Below are 13,195 nucleotides of genomic sequence, written 5' to 3'. Positions count from 1 at the left end.
CTGAGGCTTGGACTCTGTTTCTTTCAAAGAGGTAGAGCTGTATCTTGGTCTTAGGGTGGGTAATCCCAGAAACTCCAAACCTAAGCTGCCTAATAATGGCACAAAACTGCTCCCCTGCCACCTTGTTCACCTCCATAGCTCTACTGGTGGCTCTGAAAAATGTTGTGATCTGCTGCCCAGCAACATGGGATCAGCTAGACCATTTGGTGAGACTCCTCTTTGACAGGACACAGCCTCACCAATGGTCCCTCCAGCTGCCATGTTCCCCCTGCTCATCCTGTGACCCAATGGGCTGAGCTTTGGTTTGCAAGAAGAAAGCTTGAGTTTTTGGAGACAAGCTCTAATTGAAACCGAGAACTTCCAGCAGCACACAGAGCCATATTTCAACCTAAACCCAGGAAATCTACTGATGTGAGCTATAAGACTAAGCTGAGGGGGTGTACAAAATACATTTCAGTGAGTCAGTGACACTTTAAAGAGTAAGATATTGCAGACTGATGCCAGCAAAGAGAAGATGATGTTCCCTGCACCTCAGTGCTTTATTTCACTGATGCCTTCAAAAGAGTGGCCCCTTTTCCCACAGCAAGGCTAAAGCAGAAGTGAAACCAGCACACAAGGTTTCCTCCCTCAAAGGATGGAGGTACATTCCATCAGATCCCACCACCTCCCAGCTTAAGCAAATAAATCTTTACAGTGCATTTATAACCCCCTGGTCTGCATCCTGTTTGTTGCTGCCTGAGCTACGTGAAAATGCTGTAAGACAGCAACATTCACATTTTTCTCCTAGAAGAACTCAGTATTATTTTTGTTTGACCATTTGCTGTTCCTACTGGCTCAGTTCCCAGAATGTCTAGATGCTTTGCAACAACTAATTCACTTTATTTTATGCTCTCTACATTTTCATTGGATAATAACACCTGACCTTTCCAAGATCCACATTTTACACAGACACAAGCCACCTTCAAGCTGGCTTAGCAGAATGGTTTGATTTGGTGTTGCTGTTTGATTTTGTGTTTAAGTTTTTTTCCCCCTCCTTCTCTTTTGATACATTTTGCCTCTCTTTCCACTGAGCTTCCTTGGCATTACCTATTCAGTCTGTTAAGTAACAGTGGCTACTTTGCTCATCAGTTGGGAACCACTGCTGTGGTATAAGACTCTTCAGTCTTCCCACATACCTATGAATTCCCTGACTGCAACTGAAATTCTGTATGTCAGGAGAAGAGAAACTCCTACATGCAGACTGTATTTTAAATTTATTCTGTAGCTTGTTTCTTGCTCATTTCTTTCACCTAGGGTACATATTTTAACTTCTTAGAGATTTAAAAGCACAAATTCTCAGTAGAACTAAGGTTCCTGTAAACTCATTTTTATTTCTTTTTTGAAGTGGAGTTTAGTTTTGAAGTGTTTATCCCAGTGTAGGATTTAAGTTTGCTCCATGTTAGTCATATTTGTTCTAGTCTCCTGCTTTAGAATTTATTTAGTAAATAATCATCTTCTGAGCAAAGCTTTGTTTAGCTTGTATTTCATTAAAACAATCTAACATTTCTTCTTGGCAAATAGGAAAGGTGATCTTAAGGACCAAACCTTGCATTTCTCTTCCTCATACAGTATCAGTCCTACACAAATAGACAGAATATTACAATTTTAAGGCTTGTTACTAGCTCGTTTTCATTTATGGTGGATACACTGAAGAAGACAGTAAACACATGGTGTAATTCAGCTTCTTGAATGTTTTACATCTGGGCAACACCATGGATATGAATGATTTACAGCAGAGCAACTTTCCCTTTAATAAGCATCCCATCCCAGGCTGACTCTGTATGTAAGATGTGGGAGTAACTCCCAGATTTAGACACCAATCTGGAGCGTGAGAAGAGAGGACTGAAAATCTGATTTTCTCTAGCACAGCATCCAGCTATCTGCAACTTGAACATCATACTCAAATGACTGCAGCTTGGTCAGATGATATTATTGCTTGTATTCTGACTTTAGAGCACACTTGTAGTTTAACCAATTTTAACTATTCTGTGTTCAAGAATCTCTTTCTGGGAGATCTCTTGAAACCATAAGACAAATTAAAATTGTCTAATAAGCATGTGATGGAAGCTCAAGGTTCAAGGCTCTCCTCCCTGCTTGATACCAAAAATTACTGAAGTACTAATGATATTCTGTTACATTGTTTCTTGAGATTTTTTTTTGCTATGGATTTAAATACATAGGTAATTTGGAACAAAAAAAACCCAAATTTATGGGACTATATTTTCCTACTGTACCTTCTTCACATTTTTTTGTCAAAAATACTGAAATGTACACTTGTCCCTTCCTCCTCCTAAATGCCTGGGCCAAAAATGGCATGAGCATCAATGCAGGCAGTATTTAACTCAGATCAGTTTCTTTCATCTCAGTCCTCCTAGTTCTCCTACTGATTCCTAGATACTACAGTGACAGATGAATTTGAAATGTGAACAGAAAAAGAAACAGTGATGCTCTGCCATCAGAACTGCTGTGATAGTTCTGCCTACTGGGAAAGAGTCCTTTTTTTCTTAACACTTCTTTGTACTTTGGGTCATTCCAGGCAAGCTGTCTCCTAATAGCTTTGCATTTGTTGAGTGTGAAAAGGACAGTGCTAAAGTCCAGAAAAGCACTTCCTTCAAATTCACCACTGAATAGAAGTAACACACTTTCAAGGCTCCTACACAATTAAAAGGACACTGAGGTTGTGACATACTAACAAAAAAATGCAGTCAAAGCCGATTCACTAATTTCATGCTCTTTGAAGAAAGGGAGAACAAAGAACACATTGCTACTGGAATGCTTCATCAGCAGAACTTTCCAAATTTGACTTACTACAATCCACCTGCAAAGTTTCTACCTGTTGCCTGATTTAGTAATGATTTAACAACTCTGGTAACTTAAGAAACTGATGAAGCTGCACATTAGGCTGGAAAGGCAAATGGGTGAGCAAACTGTAACCTGTATTGTTTCTGGGGTCAGAACTGATGGTACAATGATTTGTGCTGGCCTGTGGCTCTGGGATTGTTGCTGTAAAAACAGGGGAGATGGGGTGGGGGGAAGTGTGTGTTCATACACCAGTTTAGAGCTGGCCAGCATAGGCAGACCTGAATTTGGCTGTCCCAAAGCCACAGATAGGACTCATTGCCCCTGGAGAGGAGGAGCTGGTGGCACTGAGTGTGGGAGAGGAGATTGCTGCTGAGAGGAGCTGCCTAGCTACAGGGAGAGCAAGAGCAACTTTCAGGGCTCTGGCAATGCTGCCACAGGCAAATCCCCATTTTGCCAAGAGTCTGTTTTTTAATGTTGGCTCCACCCAGCTCTCTGGTCAGTGAGGACACAGAGAAGAGTCAGCTTAAATGGCTGCAACATGAACAGCCCCCAAGCCAACAAAGGCCAAACCAGCACACTTATCAAATAAAAACACCAGTTTGAATAATGGCAAATAAATAGACCTGAATAAATGGACAGGGAGCTGGTGATTTCCTTCCACCTCATTCCAACACCTTGCCAAGTGTTCTATCTGGGACTCATACGTATTCTAATATTGATGCAATCCTTTCCTTTCCAAAGCACTTGGACATATTGAAAGGACTGGATAGATCTTTGGGAGCAAACTTCAAACACCTTGAAGCATCTCCTTAGCTTGTATACTGAGAAATCAAAGCAAGGCCAGCCCTGTTAAAAAAACATATAAAACCTCAAATCCAAAGAGTGATACACTTCATGTTTAGCTGGCCAAGATCAAGAAATCTTGTCTAATACACTTTGGTATCTCAGGGGATGCAGATACCAAAGTTTTTACAGCTGAAGTGGTTTAGAAACCTAAAATTCTGCCAACTCATCTACCCACTGTGCGAGTGGGCCCCGTGTGGTGGGAAGAAAGTGTTCTAACACACCTACACCCCTCCCTTATGAGCCTCCTATTGACTCTCTTCGGTGGTCAGACTTGGTATGTGAACTGCTGTGAGTCTGATTGCTTAACACACAAGTCTCTCCTCATATCATGGGTTTGTGAGATTTGTGCTGGATGCAAAGACAACAAGGACAGTTTGGGATGAGTTTTGCTGTGATGTCCTTTCATATACCTGGAGCAAGAACTTATCCTATTAATATAAGCAGTATATTAAAATTTTAGTTTAAAAATTTTCAAAATGAGTTCATAAACAGCCTAAAAGACTGAAGATACGAAAAATACTTGAGAACACAAGAAAGCTCCTGGAAATCTTAGATGCTTTTGGGAGCCAACAAATGAATGCAAGAGAGCAAACATCAAAATCAGATAATTTCTGAATATAAAAATAGCAAAGATGGAGATATTATATCTGATGGCTTGATGCTACTTTTTTGGTCATAGAAATAAATAAAGAATAGCTTTGTTAAATGAATAAATATTCTGCAGCCTTTCCATGAGAAAAAGTTGCAGAATTTTACAAAGCTACACCACTGTTATTTTTCACTTTTATGTTTATAACAAAGATTGTAGTATTGATTAAATTTAGAGAATATATGATAATAAAAAGGGCCCTGATCCTACAAGTGTAGCATAGTTAAGAAACTGAAATGCTGACATATGATACAGTAGTGAAAATAACAGTTCAGCAACCTAGTCCACGCCTTTATCACTTGAACACTCTTAGTGCTGGCCCCTTTTGAGAGATAGCAATTCTTTCTGCCAGCAGGAAACAGAATTTGCTTTTCTGTGTAAGTCAGGAAAATCAGTGGTTGCTTCTAGATGATAAGAGATTTACTAAAAAGTAGAAATTCAAAAATGGGAAGTAAAACTTGCATTATCCAATTTTAACAGACTACACACTTAAAAAAAACCTAAACAACCAAAACCAACAACCCAAACCACAAAACACAAGCAAACCAGGAAGGCATTAATTAGAGAAATTTATCACCTCAAGAAAGGGACTTAGAATAGCTCTAGAAACTATAACAAAGGATCAGCTGACAGATCAGTTTCTCCATCAATATCAATTTGGCATAATTTCAATGGATTCAGGCCAGCTTAAACCTTCTGAGATTGTCTTCTGTTTATGGGAACACAAGCTGGATGCTTCTATGGTAAGTCATGAACTTACTGCCTCAGGCATCTGAGATGATGATATGCATAACACTATGATCATGATATTATTATTTATGCTATTTATGTATTTTTTTCCTTTGCCTCCTCTTAGTAAGTGTCTTGGTTTAACAGTGTAAGATTTAAAATAACAGAACACATTTCTTCCATTTCTGCCCTTTGCCCACAGTGCTGCCCAGTCACCACTGGCTTTGTTCTTGGAGGTGAGAGGAAGATGATGAGACCAGCATCAAGACTTCTGAGTACTGGTCTGATTCTGCTTTTCCACAGATTTACAGTGTGGAGCTGTGTGAGTCAGAACAAGTAACTCCCATCATACTGTGAGAGCTACAGCAGAGATATGGCTGCTAGATTAACAATGTTCTTTGGCTATGCCTGCCAAGGGCCCAGCATCCCACAACCCTGGAAGCCTTTGAAACTACTGTAATACACATGGAAAATGAAAGTGTGCAAAAAGACATGAACTAATAATACTAGTATTTTGTGTCTTCTCTTTGGATTTTCTTTTTTTATTATTATTTGAGCCAATTTTTTGGCTGAAAGTATCCTTTTTATATCCTTTTTAAGTTATTAGGGGTTCAATTCTACAGCTGCCAGATGTTGCAAGCATTCACACAAGAAGAAATCATTGTGGTAATCTGTGGGAATTTTGTAAGAAACAAACAAACAAGCAATCAATGTGTAGGTACAGTTCACTGTACCTTTGGTTCTTTTATCTGCCTCTGTCGTGTCTGATGTGCCAACTGCCAAGAACATAGCTCTGAAAAAGGCTGGCTTTGGATTCTGTATTTTATGGTAAATGCTAAGCTTTTAGTAAGTCCAAAAAACCAGATTTACTATCAGCTCAATCCCTTACTCTACGGGAAAAAGCTGTACACAGTTTTGATGCAGCACTGGCCTTACTGAGTGGTGAAAGTGCTGCTCAAAAAGCCTCACTCCATTCATGGTACACTGCATAACAAAACAAGTGATGTTGCTATTTCTTATCTGTCATATAGTTCCCTTGAGCTCACTCGAAGGAAATGAAAAACACAGATTTCAATACTGAGGAAGGGAAGACACATTCACGTTTTATTAGGTTTTATTACTTTGACTATATCTACCTGTTTTTATTGAAATATTTTCCATAACCCTTTTCAGGAACCATTCAAAATTAATGAAACAGGTATGTTTACTGGTTGCTTTGCTCTTTAAAACTTCAGCACAGCAGGGCTATTAATGTCTTTATTCTTTGATATTGGTTGGTTGTCTTCCTTTATCAATATGCAGGTATTTACATTTCAGCCTGTCTTTTAATTAAAAGTTCACCCTATATATTTGATCTGCAGCTGGATTCATTGCCTTGACATCAACACTATATTTATTTTCTTTTGCTTTCTTACTGAATATAATGCTCTCTCCATGTGTTGCACCATTAGATACAGCTCTCATTTTGTGTTAGTTGTGAATAGAAATACCCCATAAAATATATCTTCCTTCCATAATACCTTCAGGAGACTAGTAACATGTTCTACTTCTAGTCACTGGGAATGTAATTCCAAGCCAAAGCAGTCTCTACAGCTTCCAGATTCAAAGAATCCTCCTAATGAAAGAGATGTACTAAATAAATTAAGCTATTAGTGAGCAACAAGGACTGTATCCTACTGAGGTGTTATTCTACCTGCTCCCTTCAAGCCTATCCTTGGTTCAGGAAGTGTCATCTTGGACCTTCTCAGATGGAAATTTCTGCAACTTCTTCCAACCACTGAAGAAAACTACAAGCAATTCAACAGCTTTTGAAAATAACACCTCACAAGACTTTGAGGAGCTTTGTCCTACACTGGATTTTACTGCATTCTCAAAAAATTACCTCCCTGTTATTTTGACTGATGTACCCTGAACTAAACAGGACTATCTGTGGCACTTTTTCCAAGTTCCCTGAGGTCCAGACTGAGCTAACATTTTGGATAATGTTGTGTACACATCTCCAAGAGGGAGCAAGGCAAATAAAAAGCAGAGTTTCACATGGTCTGTCTTGGCAGTGTGAAATCTTGGAAAAGTTGGACAAATTTCCTCACCCCTGGCATCCCACTTGCCCAGCCATGCTCACCTAGCAGAGCAGCTTATGTCCCATTAACCTTGATAGCTCTGTAGGAATTACTGTCTTGTACAGTGACTCTGTCAAGGTGAAAAAAAAAAAAAAAGAAAAAGAAAAAAACAAGGAAAAAAACAAGTAAAAAAAAAGCAAAAAAAAGCAGCACTTCCCTGCCTTGGAATCCTCTTTCTTCAACAAATATTTATGCAAGATGTTGCAAAGGAACAAAACCTACTTTCTATTAATAGCTAAGCTAATTCATTTAGCTGTTTTGCCACTTCAGGCTAATGGTGGAAGACCATATTTTCAGACATTTATTCAATTTCCACAATTCCCCATCCAAAATCCTTGCCCTGAGGCATTTGTTACTTGTTTTTGCTTCATTGTTTTTTTCTTGCTTCTGTTTTTACCAAGTGCAGTTCTATTTCTTGGGAGCTGAGCATATTACACTGGTATCTTAACAAGGATGCTGGCTTAAGACATGAGCTGGAACACAGAGCTGACCACTTCTGGAGCTCCCTAGGTCTGGCAATACTGGGAAAGCAGTTTGATAGTCCCAGCTAACCCTGTAACTACACTGGGTATGTATTCCTCTTTTCCAGACTTGAAAATGGAGGCAAATGATTCCTACCTGCCTTCAGCTGTTTATAAATGTCCTCCTGAGTGTCCCATCTGTCAGCTACGTGGTTCATGTGAGTGTTCCCAAATCCCTTTCAATAAAAATGGATGGGAAAAGTGTGTGTACTCTATTTACACTAACCTGGTGAATGTGACTGCTCCAGAATGGAAAGTACTGACACAAATATATGGACACAGAGCTGGGAGCATTCTGGTGCAGGTGGCATCTGCCCCAACACTGTTGGATGCAGGAGAAGCCACCTTGCACTGCACCATGCTGGGAAAAAAGAGAAAGGGTACAATCCTACTTCGTGGTCTCCAGAAACAACAGCAACTTAATGTGACTAAGGAGGCACAGGATCCATCTAGGAATTAAATGAGAAGCTTATTGAAATAAAACTGGAAAAGAAAATCAGTCTGACCCACCTGATTTTCAGACAAAAATGAAAAAAGGAGACACTGCTTAATCAGGGCTCAAAATTCCCAAGTGAACTTCTCTAAAAACTTACACAAAAACTTTCACAGCTAAGATATCATATGCTATTTTGTACTTATACTCCATGAAATTTTGATATACTCAGAGTGGGAAGAGATAAAAAAGAGGTTCCTAAAAGAGACTTTAGGGAAAAAAAAGTTTCTTACTGAAAATAGAATGATGTGGAAGCTAATGTGATTTTATTAATTCCATAAACCAGCATGAAAGTTGTAGCTTACAGTAAAAAAAAAAACCCACCCACAAATCATTTAACATCTCATAAGCCAAAGCAGAAAATTAACAGCAGCAAGAATGCCAATAGTATCAGAGGTAATTATTCATAGAACAGGGCAGCCTTACAGACTACCAGAAATACAGAGATCAGAAGGATCATCAGTAACAGAAACACAATCTTGGCAAAAGTGTTATGAAAAAAAAAAAATACTTCTTTAGGTTAAACTGTTTTGCTATTATGATTAATACCATTTCCTAACATAGGAAATGCCTTTTATAAATGATTCAGTCCTTGATTTCAAAATCTGCCAGGTAAAAACTACCTCCCCCTGTAACTGCCACTTTCCTACACTCAGCTGTGCTGCTCTTCCAGTCAAGGATATCTTCAGCCATCTCCTAAGGTTGTCTGGAACACTCTATTGAATTCAAAAGAAGACTTCAGCAAAGACCAGAAACAAAACTATCCATTTTTACTATTTAAAAAAAAACCCATAAAACAATCCCAAATCTCCTGAACAAAAAAGAAGAGAAGAAAATGGATAAAAACATTCCCACTTGTGTATTGATCTTTTTAAAGAGGCAATATTGACAGCAGCTGCAGAATCATTATTAGTTTGTCAGCACTTCCTGATTAAAGGGAGATTATTGTTTCTTACAAACAGGTAATAGGGAATGGTTCAGCACATTACAAGCTTGAATGAGTTTAAACAAGACAAATACATGTATTATCTCAGGGTAAGTCATGCTTCCTGCATCCCTCTTAGCTTATTATAGGGAATATTTTGAGTCCTCTGCAGAATGTTGTGCACTGGTCCACTAATTAGAAATGGAGGGTTTAGCTATGCTCAGAAATGTTGTTTAATTTGAGCATCAGATCATGTAAAATTAGACTAATGTCTGAAAAAGCACTGTAATACCAGTAAATGCCTTGCAAATACTACTGATATCATTGACCTCATCGTTCACAAACCACCAAAACTCATCCTCATGGCATAAAACAGCTGGAAAAGGTTTCCTTTATCTAGTCCAAGTCCTGCTTTTACAGAAAAACAAACCCTAAAATCCTGTGCACAAACTGTTTAGATACTTTCCTACAGTAAGTTCCATTTTGGCATTTCACAGCTCTTGGAAGGCCACTCAGAGCACCCAATTGTCAAATAGGTAGACTCATTCTTGTAGCTGAACATGGCTGAAGCTGACTTAATTGGCTCTTGCTCTAGCACAGTTCCCCTGTGTAAATTGCTCTTTTCTGTTGTACATTGATTCTCATGGCTGATTTAGAGAGAAAGCACAGCTTCACCCACCCATTTCCATTTTGCTAAATAAACAATCCAATCTTAGTTAACAAAGGAAATGTCAGAGTCAGTCCTACAGGAAGCAGATCTCTGCTGTCTCCCTGCTGTGCTGGTACATCACAGGCAAGGTCTATAGACTAATAGGAAAGGGAAGTGCTGAAAGCTTCCCAACTGATATCCATGCTTCTTATTTTCTTTCATGATTCTGACAAGCATCTCAGAATGGCAACCTCTAAAGCTTTTCTCTCTAAAGCTTTTGTTCTCTAGAGTAAATGAATACTTTGTTATCCTTGTGTTATTCAGTGGTTTCCTGACAGAAAGTTAGTTTAATGCATATCTATCTATCTATCTATCTATCTATCTATCTATCTATCTATCTATCTATCTATCTATCTACCTATCTATCTATCTGTCTATCTATCTATCTATCTATCTAGTTTCTCCAAAGCTCTCTGACTCTCTGCTTCACTGCTTGTAACTGTTTAGGATGATCCAGGTAGGGAAAAGCAGCAGATCAAGATGATCCAAGATGATGCTTATGATGTTTATGATTAAACAGTTTTTAGCACTAAAAAATGTCACACCCATTTCAGAGACAGTTTGGACAGGAATGATCAAAACCAATAAACACTTCAGGAATTTTTTGGACAATGATGAATGATTTTAGTTTCCTACACATACTCTTCCAAGAAAGAGATGTACTCAGATCAAATGAGAGAATCAGGAGAGATCATCTGGCAGTGTATTATGGTCTGGGGTTTGTGATCAAGTTCCTAAATGTTGTCTGTGTTGGGACAATTGACTGTACCTTCTGCAGCAAATGGAGATGATTTAGCTTAGACTGCAATGCTAAAGTGCTGTATCAAATTGCACTGCCTAGCATTTTCCAAGGACAAACAGGACTCTCTTATATGGATGCCAGGCACCAGAAACTTGCAACTAGAGCACGAGCCTGATTTCTCAGAAGTAATAGAGATTAAGAGATTGCCAGTGAGTGAGCAGAAAGTCTTTGGGGGCCCTAAGTCACAATTAGATCTTTTTACAGATGTTTGCTAATTTGTTATTAAAGATCCTCAGAGATGGAGACACATCAACCACCCCAAACAGTCTATTCCCATGGCACACTCTCCTTTCTGCAGCTGCATTATTTTCCTAATGTGTCATCTTAAGCTTTTTTGGTGCTTTTAAAGACTGCTCATTCTACTTCACAAGAAATACAAGAAAACAATATGACAAACTGAAATATTTAAAGACTAACATTACAGTAAAACTACAAAAAGTAATGAAAAAGAGGAATGCAGGGAAACAGGCAGGATGGTTTTGTAAAGGTAAACCTTTTGAAAAAGTCTGCAATAGGTAACAGCCTTAAGACCTTAAAGAAAATTACTGTATTTGAACTGGGACAGATGAAGCTCATTACTGCCTGTGGCCTACATGCTATAAAATGGGTTAGTATTGCTACAGAAACCTTTTTGGTGTGTCCCTGTAATTAGCACAAAAGTACTATTATTGTAATTAACTGAATCCCCTAGTACATAGTGCAATGTTCATGGCTTTAAGCAGGTTAATGTGAAAATTAATTTGTGCTAATTCACACAAGATCAGTGATGCCCAAACCAATCTGGCTGCAGTGGCATTTTGTGAAATAACAGTATTTTCCTGTTGACTTGCACAAGGCACTGAAGCTTCAAGAATGTCACACAAATCCATCTTAGCTTTCACTTGTGATAAAACTATTGTGATAACTTTCCATCTTCTTGGAATAAATGTATTGTGAGACTCACTCCTAAGTGGATAAGTGATTTATTAGCTCTTGACATATAAATTAATAGGATAAAAGATTTGGGCAGGTTCTTTAGCCTGGCTAAGGGGCTGACTGGTCTCAGAACAGACTGTTCTCCAGGATGAGTTACCTTTTCATCTTGTTTGACTTCTAGGGCAAAGCAAGTTGCTGCACGCACACAAGAAAGAAGATAAAATTCTTTTGTGCACAAAGCCTCAAGTTCAAGAGGCTGTAGGATAATTCAGAAGTTTTTAATTCTTCTCAGCTTAGTCCTGGGCAAGACAGAAAAATAATAAAAAACAATTACGTGGAGGACTGAGAGAGAACATAGTTAAAGTCAAGCCAAATCAGAGAGTGGTTCAGTGTTAAGGAAGAGAGAAGATAACTTGTTTTTGTTCTTGCTGCTTTTTATTCTTCCAGTAAAATAAAACACCTTGCTGTGGACAGACAATTTCTGCTCCCTGTTAGCTTTAGGCTGGAGAAACGCTGTCATCACCTGTCAGTGCAGTAGAGAAAATTAAGCCTTACAGCTTGAACTGAACCATCTTGTAGCTGTGACTATTGTTGCACTTTCTGGATTGCCTATGCTAGGAACGCCTAATTAGGGCTCTTCTCTTTTCTGCATTTGGTGTTAAATCAACTTTTGCACCTTGCCTGGATTGCCTTCCCCCAAAGGGATGCAGTCCCATATGAGTGGTTGTTATGAACATCCAGAACCATCACTCCTTCAGCTCAAAGCTGCTGTGTCTGGTCATCCTCCTGCAGACATGGGCTACCACCATAATGTGAGGGCAACAGAGAAAAGCCTCACAATCTAAGCACATTTCTGGATCCCTTCTTGTTCTCTGGCCTCTCACCCACTACCCTGAGGTGGGCAGATGACACGGCAAATCATACAGGCTGAGTTCAGCCTGTTGGGGTTATTCTTCTAGGAACCCTATAATGAGGCTTGTCCACAGCTCCATTCAGGGCCATCACCTTCCAGAGAACCTTCTCTCCCACAGAGGAGACAAAATTTCCATGCCCTTGCCAGTAACAGCAAGGTTCTGAGCCCTTTCTGCCCTGTCTGCTCAACACAACAAAACACAGCCCAGATGCTCCCTCTCTTGACCCTTTCTGTTGCACCCTTAGAACATCAATGTTGCATTTAATGTTAATACTAAATTATGTGTCTGCCCCCATGCCCCATCAGTTCCCATCTGCTGAGGGGACAAGAGTTAAAGTTTAGCTCTGTTTTTAAGGAGTGGGCTTAGCTCTGACAAGGAGATGGATACAAGTGAATTGAGCTTTACAGCTTTCCCTGCATAGCAAGGAATGCAGCAAAGCTTTGGCTTTTCCAGTCCTTCCACCCCCTTTTCTGCTCCCTGGGCAGATAACCTCACCAAGGGGTAAGTGAGAGCTAAGCATCCTCTCTGCAGCTCCTACAGCCCTCAGTACACAGGGTGGGTGAGCAAAAGCTCTTCTCCCCTGCAAGCTGCCCAGCATATGTCAGCGTGCCCTGTGCCTCATTCTGTGCCTGTGCCTGTCCAGAGGGGTTTATCTCCACATTTCTTTCCTCCTTTCAGTTATCTGCCTCACCTCTCCACCATTCCTCTGAAACTATCTGTAAAATAGTTTT

The 13,195-nt window shown here is 39.4% G+C and overlaps 1 protein-coding gene across 15 annotated transcripts in view; it reads right to left on the bottom strand.

Annotated features, from left to right (window-relative positions):
- DLG2 (discs large MAGUK scaffold protein 2) overlaps positions 1-13,195 on the bottom strand; it is a 963,673-nt gene that overhangs the window by 83,885 nt on the left and 866,593 nt on the right. The gene's annotated exons all lie outside the window — the stretch shown is intronic.

Source organism: Oenanthe melanoleuca, chromosome 1 (assembly GCF_029582105.1).
Source record: "Oenanthe melanoleuca isolate GR-GAL-2019-014 chromosome 1, OMel1.0, whole genome shotgun sequence".
Lineage (NCBI taxonomy): Eukaryota > Metazoa > Chordata > Aves > Passeriformes > Muscicapidae > Oenanthe > Oenanthe melanoleuca.
Note: the sequence above shows the minus strand (reverse complement) of the source record. Positions and strands in the feature narration are given on the sequence as shown.